Source organism: Heterodontus francisci, chromosome 4, assembly GCF_036365525.1.
Source record: "Heterodontus francisci isolate sHetFra1 chromosome 4, sHetFra1.hap1, whole genome shotgun sequence".
NCBI classification, from domain to species: Eukaryota; Metazoa; Chordata; class Chondrichthyes; order Heterodontiformes; family Heterodontidae; genus Heterodontus; species Heterodontus francisci.
The window spans coordinates 189,765,702-189,783,502 of record NC_090374.1 but is presented as its reverse complement, the minus strand read 5'-3'; positions in this window follow the sequence as shown (position 1 = coordinate 189,783,502).

The following is a 17,801-nucleotide window of genomic DNA, read 5'->3' as shown; positions in this document are numbered from 1 at the left end:
CCCGCACACTTGATATAGCGATGCAGTGTATTCCAGATAGATGTCCATCTGCCAGGAGTGATCACTCTTTTTCTTCCCCTCTGTGCATCTGTCTCTCTCTCCGTCTCTCTGTGTCTGTCTCTCTCCCTCTCCGTCTCTCTGTGTCTTTCTCCCTCTCTCCATTTCTCTTGGGCTCCCCCCGCCACCCGGCTTTGTCTCCCCCCTGCCACCTGACTTTCTCTGTCTCCCCGCCCCCCCCCCCACAGGCTGTCTGTCTTCCCCCCTCGCCCGGGCTCTCTGCCGCCACCCCGCACCCCCACTCTCTCGCTCTCTGTCTACCCTCCTCTCTCTGGCTCTTTGTCTTCTCCCCTCTTTCTGGCTCTCTGTCTTCTCCCACCCTCTCTGGCTCTCTGTCTCCCCGCTCCTATCTGGCTCTCTCGCCCCACTCTCCCCCTCTTTCTGTCTCTCTCTCGCCGGGCCTAGGCCATAAGCCTCAGGCTCACCTTCACTTTAATTAGCATGCTGACCGCGACTACCGTCTCCCTCGTGACCAACTCCAGTCATTAACCTCTGGGCATCGCCAGGCAGCAGCCAATCACCATACAGGCATGTGGTGCTCTCTGGGAATTGTCACCCCGGATTATGGTTCCGTCCACAGGGCAGGAGGCACTGCTAGACCCGATTCTTGAGAATGAGGTGGATCAAGTGGATCAAGTATCAGTTGGAGAGTATTTAGGGGATAGTGATCATTGTATCATAAAGATTCGGCTGACTATGGAAAAGGACAAAGAACAATCCAGAGTAAGAATAATTAACTGGGGAAAAGCCAACTGCAATGGGGTAAGAATGGAGATGGTGCAAATAAATTGGAGTCAAAAGTTGGCAGGAAAATCAGTAGCTGAACAATGGGCTACCTTCGAAGAAGAGATAGTTTGGAAACAGTCAAGGTATGTTCCCTCGAAGGGGAAAGATAGGGCAAATAAATCCAGAGCTCCCTGGATGACAAAAGAGTTAGAGATTAAGATAAAGAAGGAAAAGTATACTTATGACAGATGCCAGGTAGAAAATACTGTTGAGAACCTGGCTGAAATTAGAAGATCCAGAGGGGAAGTGCAAAAGCAAATAAGAGAAGCAAAGAGTGAGCATGAAAAGAGACTGGCAGCTAGCATTAAAAGAAATCCCAATGTTTTCTATAGACATATAAATAGTAAAAGGGTGGTAAAAGGAGGAGTGGGGCCAATTAGGGTCCAGAAAGGGGATTTATACATGGAGGTAGAGAGCATAGCTGAGGTAGTAAATGAATACTTTTACAGAATAATAGTAATACAGTGCAGAAGAGGCCCTTCGGCCCATCGTGTCTGCACCGAGTTTGCATTGGTCTTTACCAAGGAAGAAGATACAACCCAGGCAATGGCGAAAGAGGAGGTAATTCAGACACTAGAAGGGTTTAACATTGAGAAAGAGGATGTATTAGATAGATAGTCTGTACTTAAAGTGGATAAAGCACCAGGACTGGATGAGATGCATCCAAGGATACAGAGGGAAGTGTGAGTGGAAATCACGGAGGCGTTGGGCATAATTTTTCAGTCTTCCTTAGACAGAGGACTGGAAAATTGCAAATATCACACCCTTGTTCAAAAAGGGTGGAAAGATCAGCCCAGCAACTACAGGCTAGTCAGTTTAAGTTTGGTGGTGGGGAAACTTGTAGAAAAAATAATTCGGTGCAAAATTAAGAGTCACATGAACAAATGCAGGTCAATTAAGGAAAGCCAGCATGGATTTCTTAAGGGAAAATCATGTTTAACTAACTTGCTGGAGTTTTTTGAGAAGGTAACAGAGAGGGTTGATGAGGGCAATGTGGTGTACATGGACTTTCAAAAGGCGTTTGATACAGTGCCACACAACAGACTTGTGAGCAAACTTATAGCTCATGGAATAAAAGGGCCAGTAGCAAGCGACATGGATACGAAATTGGCTGAGTGACAGGAAACAAAGAGTAGTGGTTAATGGATGGTTTCAGGTTGGAGGAAGGTTTGTAGTGGAGTTTCCCCAGGGGTCAGTGTTGGGACCCCTGCTTCTCCTGATATATATATTAATGACCTAGACCTTGGTGTACAGGGCACTATTTCAAAATTTGCAGATGATATGAAACTTGGAAGCATTGTGAACTGTGAGGAGGATAGTGTAGAACTTCAAAAGGACATAGACAAGTTGGTGGAATGGGCGGCCAGGTGACAGATGAAGTTCAATGCAGAGAACTGTGAAGTGATTCAGTTTGGTAGGAAAAACATGGAGAGACAGTATAAAATAAAGGGAACAATTCTAAAGGGGCTGCAGGAGCAGAGGGAGCTAGATGTATATGTGCATAAGCCAATGAAGGTGGCAGGACAGGTTGAGAGAGTGGTTAATAAAGCATACAATATCCTGGGCTTCATTAATAGGGGCATAAAGTACAAGAGCAAGGAAGTTATGTTAACCTTGTATAAGACACTAGTTCAGCCTCAGCTGGAGTATTGCATCTAGTTCTGGGCGCCACACTTCAGGAAAGACGTGAGGGCATTTGAGAGAGTACAGAAAAGATTCATGAGAATGGTTCCAGGGATGAGGAACATCAATTATGAAGATAGATTGGAGAAGTTAGGACTGTTTTCCTTGGAGAAGAGAAGGCTGAGAGGTGATTTGATAGAGGGATTCAAAATCATGAGGGGTCTGGACAGAGTACATAGGGAGAAACTGTTCCCACTCGTGAAAGAATCGAGAACGAGAGAACACAGATTTTAAAAATCTGGTAAGAGAAGCAAAAGTGACATGAGGAAAAACTTTTTTCATGCAGGGAGTGTCTAAGGTCTGGAATGCACTACCTGAGAGTGTGGTTCAATTGAAGCATTCAAAAGGAATTAGACAGTTATATGAAAAGTAAGAATGTGCAGGGTTACAGGGAGAAAGCAGGGGAATGGAACTGAGTGAATTGCTCTTTCAGAGAGATGGTGCGGGCACAATGGGCCAAATGACCTCCTTCTGCACTGTAACGATCTGTGAAAGGGACTGGGGCATGGGAGGGGGTGGGGGGGGGGGGGGGGGAACAACTTTTCCCAGCAGGCACTCACTCACCGAAAACAGCAGGAGCGGCTGATTGTCAGTCATAGAAATCTTTTATGGGCTGGAAGAAATTTCTCATCCCTGAAGCTGAAAGAAATGGCCAAGGGTGAAAACAATGTGACATGGAGGAGGAACAGCTGAGTACAGTTTACATCCGTGGGCTGGATGGAAACCTTTGGCAGGCCGGATTCTGGCCTGTTGGCCGTATGTTGGAAAACCCTGCACTAGAGGGAGCTGATATAAATAGACTTACATCAAGTTGCACACAAGGTCTTCGAGGTAGCCTGCTCTGGTTATCACAAAGCACAGCAAACAAGTTATGTTCTCCTCACATACCATAATGTCTCCCTTTCTTTTGAACTACTTGTCCATAAGAATAGAAGTAAAATCATACAGTGATCCCAATCACAGCGCAATAACAAACAACAAATATTTTAAGTGTATGAAATACTTTTTTCTTGACTGAGTCCTTGTGTGTTCATGGTGTTCTTTTCAGTTCAATGAGTCAATAAAACCAAGTCTTTGTGCCTCAATAAATGGGTATCCAGTGTTCTCTTTAGTGATTGAGTAACGTGTTCTCAAACCGGAATAGACCATTTAAAAATAACACTTGAGCTTTATAAAAGAATTCCCTCTGCTCTCGTACACACGCTCAGTTCACCTGCTGACAAACTGCTCATACTTGACTGGCATCTTGGTATTCTGTCCCAATCTAGTAGACTCTGCTGTGCTGCCATCGAGGATGTTGTGACCATTGATTTCTCTGCTCTGGGTATTGTGGATGCAGATGCTCCTTCACATTTCTGAAGCTGGTGCTTGTCAGTCTCAGCTTTGATTGGTGTACTGGTAGTTGCTGCTGCATAGGAAGGGTTTTCCTGACTCCGCTCTGAGCCGCCATCCGATCTGCTTCTCACTGATTCTCTTGTGTGGGCTGACTCACTGGCTCAGATTGAGGCTGTGTCAGTCTCAGGAATTTATGACTTCTCCTGCAGACTCGTCCTGTCTCTGTCTGAACTTGGTAAGATCTGGAATCTTGACACCAGCCTAGCCTCCATTCCAGGCCTTGACCATCTGACGGGATTCTGACCTGCTGTCCTATCTCCAGCGGGGGCAGGGCGGGGGGTGAGGGGCGGCTGCACCCTTGTCATACTGCTTCTTTGCTTGTTGTTTTCTGTGTTGAATGTTCTCAGTTACTTCTTCTACTACATGTGGTTTCAGTCGCCCCTCAGTTGAAGATAGCAGCATGCTGGGTGTGATGAGGCATCAATCTCTGCGCTGGGCTGCTTCCACTCTCATTGGGCATGTTGTGCCAATCTAGGACTGCTAGGTAGGCATCACACCCTTCTCTTGAAGTCTTCTTCAGAATATTCTTTGATATTTTCACTGCTGATTCAGCCTTCCTGTTGCTCTGGCTCTGTAATGGCCGTCCGTGATATGCTCTAACTCCCAGTTTTGTGCAAATTCTTCATACTCTCTCCTAACAAATCGGGGCCCATTGTCAGTTATCACCTTACCTAGCCTGCCATCTCATGCAAACTGGACCTTTGTGTATTTGACAACTGTGGTGTCACCTGTTAACCTATCCACCTCCCAGGAATCACTGTGGTGATCTACTATAATCAGGTAGTCCTGCAACGAAGCAGATCTCGTGAGACAACACTCCAGGGAGGTGGCGATATGTCATATGGTATCGCTGGCTCTTTCTGCTGCTTTGCCTGAAATGCATTGCACATGCTACATTGTGTCACTTTGCCTTTCAGCTGTGTGACCATTCCCGGCCAAAAAAGAACATCTCTGGCGGGTTTGATGCAAGTGTCTACTCCAAGCTGACTGTTGTAGATTCTACCCAACATCAGTGGCTGCATTGCTTTAGACACAGTGACTTTCATGCCCTTGTAGAGAATTCCATTCTGCATTGTTATCTCCTCTCTGAAATTGAAGTACTCTCGAACTGAGACTGGTACATCTGCTTTGTCATCTGGCCATCCATTCATCACCATGGACATCAGTGTTTGTAGTGTCTGATCCCTCAAAATCTCTTTCTGGAGCTGCATGGATGCTGCACCACTCACTCTCAGGTAGTCTGCTTGATTATTCTGTTCGATTTCATTGTAAATTGGATCAGCTTTACTGCTACAGGGTTCATGTATGGTTCTCTACTCAGCGAGTCAGCTATGTGCATCTCCTTCCCAGGACAGTACGTGACATCTAGCTGATAGTTCTGTAATCTCAGCATCATTCTTTGAAGCTTCTTTGTTGCACTGTGAATGGCTTTGTTGAAGATTGGAACAAGTGGTTTGTGATCAGTGTGCACCGTAAGCTTCTTCCCTTATGTGTACTGGTCAAACCTCTCGTAGCTGACGACTTATGGCCAAACATTCATCCTCTATTTGAGCATAGTTGCATTCTGCTTTGCTCAAGGCTCTTGAGGCATAGGTAACTGGCTGGCTATTCTGAAGAAGGGTGGCTCCTAGTCCTTTCTCTGATGCATCACATTGGATTGTGACCTCTTCATGCAAGCTGTAGTACTTCAACACTGGAGCTTGTGTGAGAAGTTGTTTGTGCTCATATAGTGTTTGAGTGTGGTGTTCTAGCCACTCCATAGAACCATAGAAAAGTTATGGTACAGAAAGAGGCCATTCAGCCCATCATGTCTGCGCCGGCTGAAAAGACCAATCTAATCCCACCTTCCAACCCCTTGTCTGTCGCCTTGCCGGTAACAGCACTTCAGGTGCAGGTCCAGGTACCTTTTAATTGAGTTGAGGGTTTCTGCCTCCACCACTGATCTGGGCAGTGAATTTTAGACACCCACTACCCTCTGGGTGAAAAAGTTTTTAGTTTAGTTTAGTTTAGAGATACAGCACTGAAACAGGCCCTTCGGCCCACCGAGTCTGTGCCGACCATCAACCACCCATTTATACTAATCCTACACTAATCCCATATTCCTATCACATCCCCACCTGTCCCTATATATTTCCCTACCACCTACCTATACTGGGGCAATTTATAATGGCCAATTAACCTATCAACCTGCAAGTCTTTGGCATGTGGGAGGAAACCGGAGCACCCGGAGGAAACCCACGCAGACACAGGGAGAACTTGCAAACTCCGCACAGGCAGTACCCAGAATCGAACCCGGGTCCCTGGAGCTGTGAGGCTGCGGTGCTAACCACTGCGCCACTGTGCCGCCCTCATGTCCCCTCTAATCATTCCACCAATCACCTTAAATCTGTGCTCCCTGGTAATTGACCTCTCCGCTAGGGGAAACAGGTCCTTCCTGTCTACTCTATCTAGGCCCTTCATAATTTTGTACAACTCAATTAAGTCACCCCTCAGCCTCCTCTGTTATAAGAAAAATAACCCTAGCTGATCCAATCTTTCCTCATAGCTGCAACTTTCAAGCCCTGGCAACATTCTTGTAAATCTTCTCCGTACTCTCTCCAGAGCAATTCTGTCCTTCCTATAATGTGGTGACCAGACTGTATGCACTCAAAGTGAGCATCTTTGTCTGCAATCTTCTTAGTGCCTCTGTAACAAGTATGGGTAGGAACTTTGCCAGGTATGTAATGTAGTATAATGTAACATAGGTTGTTACTGGGCAGAATATGTAAATAGACTGTGAGCCTCATCATATGAAGTGATGTAATGTAATCTGTACAGAACCTCGTGGAAGCCTTAGATACAAGATGTGTGTAAATAAACTCCTGTTACCTGAACCCTCAGACTCATATATATATTCTGTACTAAGTCAATAGTTATCAAAATATTATATGGTGGCAATGGAAAAGTAGTTATAACAACAGAAAACCAAAGAAGAAAGCGAAAAATGGAAAAGTCTTTGCCTCCACCAGAAAACTTCGAGAGTGTAGCTGGATCAAGCCAAGCCGAGGCACGGCCGAAATGGATCTGGAGGTTCGAAAGGTACCATTCTGCATCAGGTCTGGCATGGAAGCCAGACAAACAGCAGGTCAGTACATTATTGTATGCTATGGGGGAGCGCGTAGACGGCATCCTCATCACCCAAGCATAGATGAAAAGACGGCTACAGACGAAGAAATTACCAAAGCACTTGAGACTTACTTTAAAGTTCTAAAAAATGTTAACGTGGAGTGCGCCAAATTTTTATAAGCGTACCCAACAGAAAGGGGAGAGTATTTATTCGTTTATTAACGATTTATTTAAAATCATGGAAGATTGGGAATATGGCAGCTTACGGGAAGAGTTGATTAGGGACAGGATCGTAGTCGGGGTATTAGGCAACACCCTTTCAGATCAGCTACAGTCGAAGGATGATTTAACAATATTGAAAGCTATTCAATTGAGCAGACAAGCGGAGGCTGGGAAGTTTAACCAACCTGTGGTTCAAGGGGACAGAGAGAGTCTGATTTCGAGGGTATCTGACTTAATTGAACTTGTTAGAAAAACGAAGGCGAAAAATAATGGCAAAAGGCCAGAGAGGCTGGAAACGCATCTAGAGAAAGCAGTAACTAATTGCAGTAGGTGTGACTGAGAGAGGCACCAGCGGGAAAACTGCCCAGCCAGAGAAGCGTAATGTTTCTTGTGTAGGAAGAAGGGACACTTTCAGTCAATGTGTCACAGTAAAAGACTAGTACTGCAAACAAATAAAAAAAAAATCAGAGGATTGGAGAAGTTAAAAACAGCACACTACATCACTCCGAGAAAGGAAGTAAATCCAGTGTGTTTGTTCACACTTAAGAAAGTTTCATATGCACTCCTGGAGAAAGTTAAAAAGAAGACTGAATGGATGGAAAAACAAGGAATCATTTCACCTGTAACAAAACCTATAGGATGGTGCTCAGTTATGATTCCAGTGAAGAAACATAATGGGTCCATTTGGATTTGTGTTGCGCTCACACAACTGAATAAGGCAGTGGAAAGAGAAATACATCCAATGTTATCAGTAGATGAAAGTTTGGCAAATCTAGGGAAGAGCTAAATTTTTACCAAAGTTGACATTAACAGCGGATTTTGGCAATTACTATTGGATGAGGAATCTAAGCTCTTAACAACATTCATATCACTATTTGGAGGATTATGTTTTAACAGATTGCCATTTGGAATTACATTAGCACCAGAGATCTTTCAAAGGACGATGTCGAGGATCCTGGAAGAGCAATACTACAGAGATTGGAAGAAGCAGGCCTCACATCGAACGAGAATGTTTTTTTTTTCACAGTCTATGGTAGATTTCTTGGAATATAATAGATGGGTTTGGTATTAAAGTAGATCCACAAAAGACAAAGGCGATAAAGGACTTCCCAGTGCCTAAAAATGTGACAGCTTCAGAGGTTCATGGGAATGGTGAATCAAGTAAGGAAATTTCTACCAAATTTAGCCATGATCAATGAGCCATTACGACAGTTGTTGAAAAGTGATAATGTTTGGTGTTGGAAAGAAGCCCAACAAGAATCCTTTGAGAAAATCAAGAAAACGCTAGTATCATTAGAAGTGTTAGCACATTGTGACCTGGAACTATTTACTACTAAAACTGTGGATCGGTCATCGACAGGATTGTGAGCAGTCTTATTTCAAGTCCAGAAAGATGGGAGATGCAGACCTGTATATTTTGCTTTTCATTCGTTAACTGAAACCAAACAGAGATGCAGTCTTAGAAAAGGAAGCTTTGGCAGCAACGTGGGCGTGTGAAAATTTTTCAGATTACATCCGAGGTTTTCATTTCAAAATCGAAATTGATCATAAACCACTAGTTACACTTTTAAACTCAAAGGAGCTTGCAAAATTACCTCCTAGAGGACAGAGGTTTAGGTTAAGATTGATGAGGGTTGCCTCGGAAACTGAAGATGCTCCAGGAAAACAACAAATCATAGCAGACTATTGCACAAAATATGTGCAAAGATCAGGGACTATTGCTTGACTGGTTCGCCAGAGTACATGTCACATAACCCTGTTCTAAGACAGCATGAACAGAGGGGTATTTAAGCATTGTTGATAATTTATTGACTATCGATGAGAGATTTGTTATCCCTAGAGTATTGAGATACTCTATCATAATCTTGGAGAGATTACAGCAAGGACATTCAGCAATTATGAAGTGCAGAGCCAGGGCAAGATATTCAGAATGGTGGCATGGGATATTGAAATAAATTGAACAGATTATATCGAGATGTATCATGTGTGCTATCAATTGACAGGAGATGAAAGAACCACATATCTCATCTTCTTTTCCATGTAGACCATGCATGGGAGCAGCTAGGAATGGATCTTTTTGAACATAAGAGTAAAATGCTCCGAATCGTTGTCAATATTATTCAAGGTGGATTGAAGGTAAACAACCACAAAGTTCAGAAGCTGTAATCACATCCTTGAGAGAAGTTTCTGCTACGCATGGAATTTCAGATATTGTGATATCTGACAATGGGCCACAGTTTTCAAATGAATGCTTACAGAAGTATATGGCTTTGTCCATACAACTAGTTTGCCGAGGTATCCTCAGGCTAATGGTGAAGCAGAGAGAGGGGTACGGACTGTAAAGACATTGGTAAAAAAGAATGAAAATCTTCAACTGAGCTTTTAAGCTATTAATTGACACCTCTTCAGAATGGTTTAGTCCCATGTGAGTTGTTAATGGGAAGAAGTTTGAAGACCCAGCTTCCTACACTCCCAAGTTCACTCAAGTCATAAGTCAGTGCAGAAGACTTGGAGACAGTGAGGAGATCGAGGATAGAGAGCAGTCGAATTAATCAGAAAATTATGATAGCTGTCACAGAGCAAGAAACCTGCCAGACATCCAACCTGGGGAATCATTTGGGTTAGAGACTAAAATCGGCATGGAGCAGTGATAGACAAATCACCACATCCACAATCATTCATTTTCCAAACTGACTAAGAGATGATAAGAAGGAACATAAGGCCATTGATGATGATACCAAAGAAGCAGCAAATACAAGAGAACCAATCATCTCAAATGTTTGATGAAGCAGTGATGCTGCAATCATCAAGTAACTCAGAGGACAACCCGAATGAAGAACTTGAATCATCTAATACTCCTACTCAAGCACTGCAAACTCAGAAGGAGGAAATACTCAAGACCTCAAACCCCTTCGAAAGAAAGAAGAATGTGTTATGGCAGACATATGAAAACATCACAGCCATCATCAATCTGAAAAGAGAAGTCAGAGACTTGGGGGCAATGGGGGGGGGGGATGTAGTATAATGTAATATGGGGTTGTTACTGGGCAAAATGTGTAAATAGACTGTGAGCATCATCACAGTATGTGATGTAATGTAATCTATTCAGAACCCCGTGGAAGAGTTGTAGTGGAAGGTTTAGATGCAAGACATGTGTAAATAACTCCTGTTACTTTAATCCTCAGACTCACATATATAATTCTGTACTAAGTCACTAGTTACCAGAATATTACATGTAACACACCCAAAAAACCGCTGCACTGCCTTCTTCTCTTTAGGGGCAGGCGTCTCCATGATGACCTTTATTTTGTCCAGATCTGGGCATAGGCCATCCTCTGCCAGTAAGTTTCCCATATGATGAGAGATGAAGTTGAAGCTTCTTCCTGTTCAACTTCAAGTTGACTTGTCTTGCTCTCTGCCGGAACTTGGCTAAGTTCTTGTCATGGTCTGCTACCACTTCCTGGTGGGTGTCACCACTGTCAAATATCAGAAAGTCATCAGCTATGACATCAACACCATCTAAGCCTTCAATAATTTCATGCTGGCATCATTGAAACTCTTCCAGAGCTGCTGATATCCCAACCAGCATATGTGTCCATTTGTACTGTAGGGTGTAATACATGTTGCGAGAAGACTGCTCTTCTCATCTAGTTTGACTTGCCAAAACCCGTCTTTAGCATCAAGAACTGAGAAGAAATGAGCTTTGGACAGCCTTGGTAAGATGTCATCCAGAGTGGAAATAGGGTAGTGCGGGCGCTTCAGAGCCTTATTCAAGTCCCTAGGGTCAATGAAGTTTGTTTGCTTCTTCACAATGACTGCCCTGCTAATCCATTCTATTGGTTGTGTAACTTTGACAAGGATTCCCCATTCTTCCAGTTCACAGAGCTTCTGCTTCAGTTCCTGTTTCAAGTGAATAGCTACTTTATGAGCTGCATGCTTCACTGGAGGTGCTGTGATATCTACGTCGATGTGATACTCTCCTGGAAGGCAGCCTAAGCCTTCGAAAACATCAACATACTTGCTGATTACTTCATGTGTTGTCTTCTCTGCTCCCATCTGGTTAACTTCGTTCCAGATCTTTGAGGTGTTTATCATAATCAATCTGATCTGGAGTGATGTTTTGCCTGACACACGAGGCATCGGTTGCACATCCACTACCTTGAAAGTGATCTTGTGCACATGACCCTCATGTTGGCAGGAAACTTCATGCTCTCCTCTGACAGGAAAAGTGGTTCCATCATAAAGTCTAATTTTTGTGTTAATAGGTCTAAGCTTCGCCTGTCCTGTCTGGTCAAATTCACACAATTGCCCGAATGAGATGACATTTCATGTTGCTCCACTGTCCACTTGGCCCGCTATCACTTGATTGCTGTAAAATAATGGTACAATCAATTTCTTTCCTTCATCATGAATGTGGAGAACTCTGATCTCCTCCATAGCATATGTCTCATCCTCCCAGTCTGACATGTCATTATCATCTTGTACTTGATGTAATGCTAGAGCTTTGCTGTTGCAGACAGCCTGGAAATGGTCCGCCTTGTCACATTTCCTGCAGTCCTTTCCATATGCAGGACATTTTTCTCATCCTTTCCCAGAATTTCCTCCACAGTAGGGACACGTGTTGAAAACCTTGTGGCTTCTTTGTGTCGGCCGTTGGCTGTGTGATGTATTTTGCTGACATTTCTTCACACCGTAAGTCTGCTTCGAGGAGTCTGTTGACCTCTTCTTGTGCTTGGAAGGTAACTTGTCATGTCTGTAGTTCACCTCTTCATGCCCTCCAACAACTTTGAGTTGCTGATGAGCAGCCTCACTAACTTCAAATGATAGCCTTTTTGAGATCACTCACTGTATCCTGCTCTCTAAACAATCTGGTTTGACCTTGTTTATCTGGACAGCCTAGCACCAGCCTTGCTCTCAACATCTCATCAGGTAGTGAACGTAATTTGCAGAGCTCAGCTCACTGTCTCACCCAGACCACAAACTGCTCAACACTGTCATTCAGCAGCTGGCTGGTACTGTGAAAAACATATCTGTCATACAAAACGTTCCTTGCAGATGCAAAATGTTCAGATAATTTGACAATTATCTTGTTTGGTTCTTTTGCAGCATCCTCACTTATCCAAGCATGCTCAATCTCTCTTTGCACTCCGGACTCATTACAGCTCTCAAGGTAGCTATCTGGACTGTCTTTGGCTTCTTATCCAGTTCTTTAGCCACTAGATAATCTTGCTAGGATCCTTTAAAAAATGTTCAGTTTGCCTCTAAATTCCGCTTGCAGTAAATCGGCTGCAGTGCTGGAATCTGGCATTACGCCATCTTGACTACACAGATTATCTAGTGGCTAAAGAACTGGATAAGAAGCAACTGAGCATGTGACGCTCAGGGAAGGTCCAAGGTTCAATTACGAATGAGCTTTGAGCTTCTGCCAAGCCAGCAACCATTTTGGGCCTGCAAATGAGCCTAAAAGAATTTCTCCTTCACTCTCATCTTCATCAACGGCATGCGCAGGCACTTCAGTGCTCCACACCATGCACACTAAACCCAGCACACAAAGACAAAGACAGAGTATTCTGATGGGTATTAGCTAACAATTTAAAATGTGAGAGTGAGCAGAGATTTTGAGACTGAATGAGCTAGAATGACACGTTTGAAAGACAGCGCCATTAATCAGACATTTGTACCCTCTTCAATCTATGTCGCAACTTGCTGGAATGTCAATTAGTGTGCGGCCAATCAAGGACCTCGTGCATGGTGCAGCCATTGGTTTACCCCACAGTCCATTATAAACAACTTGTATTTGAAAAAATAAATCAGATTGAGATGTGGCACTGGGAGATCAGAGACAATATAAATAATAGTAGCAGGCCACTTGAGCCTGCTCCACCATTTAATAAGATCGTGGCTGATCCTTGATGTCAACTCCACTTTCCCGCCTGATCCCCCTATTGCTTAATTCCTTTAGAGTTCAAAAATCTATCAATATCAACCTTACGTATACGCAATGACTGAGCATTCACAGTTCACTGGGATAGAGAATTCTAAAGATTGACAACCCTCTGAATGAAGATGTTGTATGATCACTTCAAGAGTTATGTCCCTATAAGGACTCAGTAAGCTAATGAGCTGAGTACCAGGACAGAATCATGTGACTAGAAGCCATAGTCACTCTGCAACTGTAACACGCTAGACAAAGGTTCTGTAAATAGTTTGCTATGTATTGTATATACTAGTTTAGCTGTTAATAAACTTTTAGAGATCTTCAAGGAACTAGAATCCACCTATCTCATTGTGTTGCTTAACATCACAAAAATAAAACATGATTTGGTGGCAGCTGTGGTGAAAAGATCAGCTATAATCTTGAAGACCATGGGCAAAACAGCAAACAGGTGAAGAAACTTTAAAACAAATACCTGAAAAGAGTAAAAGAAATACTGGCCCAAATAGTGGAAAGAAGAAAACACTTATCTCCAGGCTGCAGATAAATTCCTATGATTCGGTGAGTCATTGTGTCGATGGTCAAGGAATCCCTGTTTCAAAAAAAGCTTTGAAGTGCCCACGTGGCTTCTTCAATGTTATCAAAGAGGAACGTCAAGCCCATGACACTGCCTGCCTTGGGGAATCAACATAAATCTGCGTAGTGCCATTAGAAGTCGTGTTACACAAACAAATTTCTCCCCCACAAGCTTTGGCCTCAAGTAATGCTTAGCTGGGGGAATTTGCAGTTCATCAGGAATGAATGTCAAACAAGCAGTCTGTGTACTCAGAGGAAGGGGAGGGTTAGAGAAAGATGGTGGAAAGGTAGAGCTGGGTGTGGCCAGTATACCTTGGAAACTGAAGCCATGTCTGCAAATAATATAGCATGTAGATGAGGCAAAGTCAGGGTGATGGATGAACCCTTGCGGGAATCCATGGGTAATGATGCAGATACAGGAAGAGAAGACATTGCTGAACATCTTCTGATAATAATTGGCATAATTATCCAATGCACTACCAATGGATCAGATCAAAGCTCTGCAGTCTTCCCACATCCAGAGTATTAACTTACAAAATTGTTCACGTAAGAACCACTAACAAGTGACAATTACCTATCTGGGGCTGGATTTTGTTTTCCCAGGCATGCCACACCACCATGCTTGGTGGCTCATTAGAATATGCAGGGCGGCCACCGCCTCCACCCCCCCAATCACATGGCGGGGGCGGTCTTGGCGACACGGTAAATGTCATCAACTGTCTCTACACTGGTGCAGGTGCCATTTTTAAAGGGCTGCTAGCCCTGTCTACAGAATGCAGAGTTCCCCCCCCCCACTCACTACACTGAAAATAAATTTTTGCCCCATCCCCCCCTCACTGCACTAAAATTGCACAATTGTTCCCTTCTCCCCACAGCTGCACTAAGTGCAGAGTTGACCCCTTCCCCCTTCCCCCCACCCATGCTAAAATCTTCCCACCGTTCCCCCCAACTACACTTCAAATGATGAGCTCCCCCCTCCCCCACCTTGTTGGCGCCAACTTTCCCTGGACGGGAAAGTGAAGGCGCGTGAGTGCTGCCTGTCGTGCTGAAGATCTGGAACTGCAGGTAACGTGGGTAATTCCAGTTAAATGTATGCAAACAGGTGATTTCAATATTCAAAGCATGGCCCAGCTGCACAGTGGCAGAGAGCCCACCATGGAGCTTCCACACCGCTGGGAAGATCGGGCCCAGCAATCCCAGCGTTGGGTTCCGTGGTGGGCCACTGCCATTCCGATCTTCCGCCCCCCCCTCCCCCACCACCATGGAGCCCGACGTTGGGAGGTGAACAAAATCCTGCCTGTGGTGTGTGTTGTGGTCATGCAGTGAAGCTAAAAACACTCTTGACTGTGCTGTTTGTTTCAAATTTTATTGTGTTGCAGAAAAACAAACAACACAGTTAGCAAAAACCAAATTAAACACCGTATAGAAATCAAGAAATAAGTGAACACAACAGTTAAAGTGCAAAACGTTAAATCACAGCTGCAATCATAATACAAAACTTAAACATTAACTACATTTGGACGTTTGGTAGTTCGCCAGATTTTGGTCTTCTAAAGAGGTCTTGTATTTTCTTGGAAATGTAATTATTCATCTTACTGAGCACTTTCTTGACAGATTCCTCACTCAGTCCTGGCTTTGGAGGTGATATGTGAAGCATGCTGTAAATAAGAGAAAAAGATAAAGTCACTGACTTCCAAAACAGGTGACAGAGGCCTCCCTGATGAGCTCCTGTTGAGAGAGATTTGTGATGTTCTCAACTCTAATTAACGGATTCATTAACTACAGACTCTACATGAGGGCAGATTATTGAATGGTTCAGTCTCATGGAATGACTTAAGTCATATAGCACTGCACCAAATGTCATAATAATCCATCACCTTCTGCTGAAACCAACAATGATTATCGAATGTTTTGAAAATTAATTATAAGAATCATTACCTTGCCATCAATTGCAGTATACAACTGCTCACTGGCCTCTTCATTCTCTATAAGAATTGGGGCTTGCTGACTGCCTGGTTGGTGCTGGGGGTGCAGACATGTCCAACACTGTTTGCTTGCTGGGGGTGCACTACCATGCCGAGGCATGTCCAATTTTCTTTCTGCAAAATTAGGAAAAATAATTGGCATCATTCATATATCAGAGTTGGGAGGCCATTTGCACAACTCCAAGTTACTCTATCAGCTGTTTCCGATCAGACAGAGCTGCAAGGTCCCCGAACTTAGCCGAGTTCTTGGACAAGACAAAAAGGGCAACAGACAGTGGCTTTATTGCAAACAAGTCAACAGAATAAATGATTAAACAAATACTTAACAATAGGCTATAGTAGACAAGCCACTTTCCATCCTTGCTCCTTGAAGCTGCCTGGACACAAGTGATGTTGTTTTCGGTTCTTCTCTGATGTCTTCTACTCTGGCTTCTTATTCTTCTGTTTGAGTCTTCTTCTGTGGTTCTTCCTCCGTCTCTATTTGTGCATTCTGTGGTTCTTCGGACCCTGCTTGTGTATCTTTTTTTCAGAGCTGCCTATTGCCTAGGTGCAAAGTGCCTTACTGACCTATTACAATTGATACATTTTTCCTAATCTGCCTTAAATGGATTGGCTTCTCCTGTCTCACCCCAGACTTTATGGCACCATCTGTTGCAACAGAACTTTCATAAAACAACATCTTTAAAAACTACTAATAGAACAATCATTACAATAAAAAACCTTTTCATAAAGGGACTTTAAACATAGTTTACAGTCTTTTTAACCATCATTTTACTCAGAACATGAATTTGAATGTATTTTACATCTTTTCACAGTTACATTAGTCAGAGAAAGGGGTATAGCAATGCAGAATACACTCCAATTCAATGGATATCATATAGGCAGCTCTGATAAAAAGATACAAAAGCAGGGTCCTAAGAACCACAGTACACACTGGCAGAGACAGAGACACAGGAGCATTTTTTTTAAGCTGCAAAAGACTTACTGGTTTGATTACCTCAATCCAGTTGGTTTCAATGGGTTTGACTGTCAGTAATATTTTCCACTTCAAAGATTCTACCTGCCAACTGGTTACAGTTGAAGCAGCTATATAGAGTCATAGATACAGCACTGAAACAGGCCCTTCAGCCCACTGAGTCTGTGCCAATCAACAACTGCCCATTTATACTAATCCTACATTAATCCCAACCACCTACCTACACCAGGGGCAATTTACAATGGCCAATTTACCTCTCAACCTGCAAGTCTTTGCCTGTGGGAGGAAACTGGAGCACCCGGCAGAAACCCACACAGTCACAGGGAGAACCTGCAAACTTTACACAGGCAGTACCCAGAACCAAACCCGGGTTGCTGGAGCTATGAGGCTGCAGTGCTAATCACTGCGCCACTGTGCTGCCAACTGATTCCACTTAATTCCAACTAGTTCCACTTTGCCAACTGGTACTAGATGAACCCAACAGGTTCTAGTTAAAGTCGACTGGGCAACTCAGAATACCCAATGGTTATCAGTTAAGGTTGCCAGTTATCCCAGCTGTATTTAGACAACACCAGTTGAGACCACTTACTTGCAATTGAGACCACAAAAGACCAATTGGCATTTCCAAGTGGTTTCAACCAGTTTGAAAATATGGGCATGAGCACCCCTCAAGGAGAGTTCCCTTGGGAACCCACTGGAAGGCCACCAGGGTTTACTTGGTAGACTCCCCAAATGGTGAAGAGCCCTCCCGATGCAAGCAAAATGCCCTTGGGGGTGGGAAGTGGCCCTTCATTGCCAACCCTCCCACCTCCCAGCCTCCAAAGGGATGGGAAAATTCAGCCCTTTGATTTGGGCCATTTCAATACTATGGCAGGAGCAGAAACTGCATTGAAGAGATTCAAATGTGGAGTTACAAGAAAGATGGGAGGCAGAAATCTTGTTGAGGAAAGGAGAGATGGGGCAGAGGTTTGCAAGGAGAGAAGGGATTCCAATAAAATGCAACATTGCACACTGCATGAGTAAAGTTTACCCTTATTTTTAAGCTGTATCCAGAATGTTCCTGGAAGCAATGTACTTGGCA